This window comes from Schistocerca americana, unplaced genomic scaffold (assembly GCF_021461395.2).
Source record: "Schistocerca americana isolate TAMUIC-IGC-003095 unplaced genomic scaffold, iqSchAmer2.1 HiC_scaffold_158, whole genome shotgun sequence".
In the NCBI taxonomy this organism is placed as follows: domain Eukaryota; kingdom Metazoa; phylum Arthropoda; class Insecta; order Orthoptera; family Acrididae; genus Schistocerca; species Schistocerca americana.
This window is the reverse complement of record NW_025725666.1, coordinates 422,501-427,500: the sequence shown is the minus strand read 5'-3', so window position 1 is coordinate 427,500 and position 5,000 is coordinate 422,501. Positions and strand designations below refer to the sequence as shown.

Sequence of the window (5,000 nt, the reverse complement as noted above, 5' to 3'; positions counted from 1 at the left end):
CGTGCGGCTAGAAGCCGCCTGTCCCTCTAAGAAGAAAAGTAATCGCTGACAGCACGAAGGATGTCACGCGACTAGTTAGCAGGCTAGAGTCTCGTTCGTTATCGGAATTAACCAGACAAATCGCTCCACCAACTAAGAACGGCCATGCACCACCACCCACCGAATCAAGAAAGAGCTATCAATCTGTCAATCCTTCCGGTGTCCGGGCCTGGTGAGGTTTCCCGTGTTGAGTCAAATTAAGCCGCAGGCTCCACTCCTGGTGGTGCCCTTCCGTCAATTCCTTTAAGTTTCAGCTTTGCAACCATACTTCCCCCGGAACCCAAAAGCTTTGGTTTCCCGGAGGCTGCCCGCCGAGTCATCGGAGGAACTGCGGCGGATCGCTGGCTGGCATCGTTTATGGTTAGAACTAGGGCGGTATCTGATCGCCTTCGAACCTCTAACTTTCGTTCTTGATTAATGAAAACATACTTGGCAAATGCTTTCGCTTCTGTTCGTCTTGCGACGATCCAAGAATTTCACCTCTAACGTCGCAATACGAATGCCCCCGCCTGTCCCTATTAATCATTACCTCGGGTTCCGAAAACCAACAAAATAGAACCGAGGTCCTATTCCATTATTCCATGCACACAGTATTCAGGCGGGCTTGCCTGCTTTAAGCACTCTAATTTGTTCAAAGTAAACGTGCCGGCCCACCGAGACACTCACTCAAGAGCACCCTGGTAGGATTGCAACGGGGTCCGCCTCGGGACGCACGAGCACGCACGAGGCGCGTCGCACGCCTTCAGCTCGCCCCACCGGCAGGACGTCCCACGATACATGCCAGTTAAACACCGACGGGCGGTGAACCAACAGCGTGGGACACAAATCCAACTACGAGCTTTTTAACCGCAACAACTTTAATATACGCTATTGGAGCTGGAATTACCGCGGCTGCTGGCACCAGACTTGCCCTCCAATAGATACTCGTTAAAGGATTTAAAGTGTACTCATTCCGATTACGGGGCCTCGGATGAGTCCCGTATCGTTATTTTTCGTCACTACCTCCCCGTGCCGGGAGTGGGTAATTTGCGCGCCTGCTGCCTTCCTTGGATGTGGTAGCCGTTTCTCAGGCTCCCTCTCCGGAATCGAACCCTGATTCCCCGTTACCCGTTACAACCATGGTAGGCGCAGAACCTACCATCGACAGTTGATAAGGCAGACATTTGAAAGATGCGTCGCCGGTACGAGGACCGTGCGATCAGCCCAAAGTTATTCAGAGTCACCAAGGCAAACGGACCGGACGAGCCGACCGATTGGTTTTGATCTAATAAAAGCGTCCCTTCCATCTCTGGTCGGGACTCTGTTTGCATGTATTAGCTCTAGAATTACCACAGTTATCCAAGTAACGTGGGTACGATCTAAGGAACCATAACTGATTTAATGAGCCATTCGCGGTTTCACCTTAATGCGGCTTGTACTGAGACATGCATGGCTTAATCTTTGAGACAAGCATATGACTACTGGCAGGATCAACCAGGGAGCTGCGTCAACTAGAGCTGAGCAGCCGGCCGCCCGGGAGTGTGTCCCGGGGGCCCGCGCGAACACGCAAGCGTCCGCTCAATTATTCTGCAAACAGGAGGAGGCTGAGCTCCCCTGCACAATACACCTCGAAACCCTCTCAGGTCCCGGCGGCGCGCAGCGCCGTCCTAAGTACTTGGTCGGGTTCGAGAGAGGCGCAATCGCCCGGAGTTTGGCGAGTAGACGCTTTAGGTGCGACCACCCGTGCTCCCAACTGAGCTTGCCGCTGCCGACAGAGGCCCGGGAGCGTGCTGTCGTGGCATTGCCGGCGGGAGACAACACGCGCCACCTACGGTGGCCGGCAGCTCCAACGCCAGCGCCACAGAAGGACAAAAGCCCCACTTGGGTGCCGAAGCGAACTCTCCCAGCACAGCGCACGCGCCAACACGTCCGCACAGCTGCGATACAAACCACCTGCGAGAACCGCAGAGGCGACCGAGCAGCAGACGGCGTCGCGGCGCCGAGCGCCGGGCGGCGGCGCATCCTCAGCGCACACAGTCCTCAATCGGACCAGCACACTGCAGATGTCCACCGCGCTTCGCACCGGGCCCGCGAGGACCTACTTTGGCCGCACGGCGCCGCGTGCAGGGTGCGCCGGCGCGCAGCTGCGCCGCCTGCCGCCTCCGTCGGCCGGCGCGCCTGCCACTGGCCGCCCCCACCAGCCGGCTGTAGCGCGTGCGCCCACGCACCGCGCGGCCAGCACGCCGGGAGGCCCCCCCTCACCGGCCGGGGACGGTCCCACCCAGCCACCGCCGCGTATCGCTTCACACCCACATGCCATTCACGTTCGTGGGCATGGTGGGTATCGCTGAAACAACCGGTTGGTAGCTCAACCGATCGTCGCCATCACTGATTCACCTCTAGCGAGAACAACCGCACCACAACGGTTTACCAGTTGTTCATTTGCGTAACGTCACCAGCAAACGTAGACGTCCATCGCCATTTGCAAATTCAACGATTGTTGCATGCCTGTGTCAGGTGTCACGACACACTATGTCTGCCCACATACACGCAACAACATGTGCACGCTTCGCGAACACGTGGAAGGTGGCCCCCGTACGTATGCGATGTCCATTGCGCGAACGACTGTCAACCGGCCTCTGTCGCATGTCGCAGATGTGGAACGCAGTGCACCATGCTATCACGGTGTGTGAGAAGAGACGACTACGTCTGACAACACGCGCCACTACATCAACAGACGGCTCATGCTGATCGCCATCCACGGCATACCATACTGCAATCCAGCTCTTATAGGGAGACGACACGTAGCTGAGTGCACAATATTTGGACCGTATGGTTCGCCGTTGTTGGCGCAGTCGTGGTACGGTCACACATGTACCACGATGTATCATTCAGTACATGAGGACCAATGTGCAGTACAGTGTGTGATTTGGACGTACAACATCAGCGGACAGTTGACACAAGCCGTACCACAACGTAGGCTGTGCTTCGCCATGCGAATGCCAATGAACAACTGCGAAGGGCATTGAGCATGTACGTCCTGCTGCCATCCGCATTACAGTGTATAGCTGCAAGGTGTTTAACATGAAGCGATACTCTGGGGACCGGGCAGTGCGAGTAGCAAACTATATTGCGGGGGTTGCAGTTAGGCAACACTACACTAATTTAACGCGTCGTATGACAATTACAGAGCAGGTTAAGGCCCAACGTGTGTTGGGTTAAGGCCCAACGTGTGTTGGGTTAAGGCCCAACGTGTGTTGGGTTAAGGCCCAACGTGTGTTGGGTTAAGGCCCAACGTGTGTTGGGTTAAGGCCCAACGTGTGTTGGGTTAAGGCCCAACGTGTGTTGGGTTAAGGCCCAACGTGTGTTGGGTTAAGGCCCAACGTGTGTTGGGTTAAGGCCCAACGTGTGTTGGGTTAAGGCCCAACGTGTGTTGGGTTAAGGCCCAACGTGTGTTGGGTTCAGGCCCAACGTGTGTTGGGTTCAGGCCCAACGTGTGTTGGGTTCAGGCCCAACGTGTGTTGGGTTCAGGCCCAACGTGTGTTGGGTTCAGGCCCAACGTGTGTTGGGTTCAGGCCCAACGTGTGTTGGGTTCAGGCCCAACGTGTGTTGGGTTAAGGCGCAACGTGTGTTGGGTTAAGGCGCAACGTGTGTTGGGTTAAGGCGCAACGTGTGTTGGGTTAAGGCGCAACGTGTGTTGGGTTAAGGCGCAACGTGTGTTGGGTTAAGGCGCAACGTGTGTTGGGTTAAGGCGCAACGTGTGTTGGGTTAAGGCGCAACGTGTGTTGGGTTAAGGCGCAACGTGTGTTGGGTTAAGGCGCAACGTGTGTTGGGTTAAGGCGCAACATGGGTTGGGTTAAGGCGCAACATGGGTTGGGTTAAGGTACAATATGGGTTGGGTTAAGGTACAATATGGGTTAGGTTAAGGTACAATATGGGTTAGGTTAAGGCGCAACGTGGGTTAGGTTAAGGCGCAACGTGGGTTAGGTTAAGGCGCAACGTGGGTTAGGTTAAGGCGCAACGTGGGTTAGGTTAAGGCGCAACGTGGGTTAGGTTAAGGCGCAACGTGGGTTAGGTTAAGGCGCAACGTGGGTTAGGTTAAGGCGCAACGTGGGTTAGGTTAAGGCGCAACGTGGGTTAGGTTAAGGCGCAATATAGGTTACGTTAAGGCGCAATATAGGTTAGGTTAAGGCGCAATATAGGTTAGGTTAAGGCGCAATATAGGTTAGGTTAAGGCGCAACGTGGGTTAGGTTAAGGCGCAATATAGGTTAGGTTAAGGCGCAATATAGGTTAGGTTAAGGCGCAATATAGGTTAGGTTAAGGCGCAATATAGGTTAGGTTAAGGCGCAATATGGGTTAGGTTAAGGCGCAATATGGGTTAGGTTAAGGCGCAATATGGGTTAGGTTAAGGCGCAATATGGGTTAGGTTAAGGCACAATATGGGTTAGGTTAAGGCACAATATGGGTTAGGTTAAGGCACAATATGGGTTAGGTTAAGGCACAATATGGGTTAGGTTAAGGCACAATATGGGTTAGGTTTAGGCACAATATGGGTTAGGTTAAGGCACAATATGGGTTAGGTTAAGGCACAATATGGGTTAGGTTAAGGCACAATATGGGTTAGGTTAAGGCACAATATGGGTTAGGTTAAGGCACAATATGGGTTAGGTTAAGGCACAATATGGGTTAGGTTAAGGCACAATATGGGTTAGGTTAAGGCACAATATGGGTTAGGTTAAGGCACAATATGGGTTAGGTTAAGGCACAATATGGGTTAGGTTAAGGCACAATATGGGTTAGGTTAAGGCACAATATGGGTTAGGTTAAGGTACAATATGGGTTAGGTTAAGGTACAATATGGGTTAGGTTAAGGTACAATATGGGTTAGGTTAAGGTACAATATGGGTTAGGTTAAGGTACAATATGGGTTAGGTTAAGGTACAATATGGGTTAGGTTAAGGCACAATATGGGTTAGGTTAA

The 5,000-nt window shown here is 53.3% G+C and overlaps 1 non-coding gene across 1 annotated transcript in view; it reads right to left on the bottom strand.

Annotated features, from left to right (window-relative positions):
• LOC124570078 overlaps nucleotides 1–1,519 on the bottom strand; it is a 1,910-nt gene extending 391 nt beyond the window's left edge. Inside the window, exon 1 of the ribosomal RNA XR_006971471.1 lies at nucleotides 1–1,519. This exon is cut by the window's left edge and continues 391 nt beyond it. This is a non-coding gene — a ribosomal RNA (small subunit ribosomal RNA).
• Between the last annotated feature and the right edge of the window lie 3,481 nt (nucleotides 1,520–5,000).